The sequence below is a fragment of the Ceratina calcarata genome, unplaced genomic scaffold (assembly GCF_001652005.2).
Source record: "Ceratina calcarata isolate Rehan_Ccalc_2016 unplaced genomic scaffold, ASM165200v1 scaffold475, whole genome shotgun sequence".
In the NCBI taxonomy this organism is placed as follows: Eukaryota; Metazoa; Arthropoda; class Insecta; order Hymenoptera; family Apidae; genus Ceratina; species Ceratina calcarata.
This window is the reverse complement of record NW_017171678.1, coordinates 35,148-35,706: the sequence shown is the minus strand read 5'-3', so window position 1 is coordinate 35,706 and position 559 is coordinate 35,148.

Here is a 559-nt window from a genome sequence, read left to right as displayed (position 1 = left end):
AAATATGAAATTTTCTTTCGCAAAACCTAATCTGGATGAAAGAGAAAAAGAACTTCAATTCTCGAAAGTTGAATATTGGATTACCAGCTGTTGTTACAAGAGTGAAAAAGCTGCGTCCGAGGAACGTCCCTCGAAGGGCGGGACACAAAGAAAATTAGAAACTCTTAACAAAGAAGAAAAAAGAGAAGGAGAAACTGCAGTACAGCGACACCGCGGTGCACCGCGTTTGCGTTGGCGAGTTGCCAGAGCCAGAGGTGTATTTTCGGTGTCAAGGGATGGGCGCGAAAGGAACGAGACGAGAACCAAATAATTTTTCTTCGCCGCGTCGACGACAGCTGCGCGTGCAATTTGCATGAGAAGAACCGTTCGGCTACTTTATTCCTCGGTTTTTGTGTCCCATGCCCGAAGTATGTATCCCCCTATTCCTAAAACTGATGCCAGGTTGTGCACGTAATTCGTTCGCGGAAGTGACTGATTTTACTCAGGTGTCTCTCATTCACATTTAGTATTCATACATTCAAATAAGCCGCGTTTCATGAAATATTACTTTATACTTGAT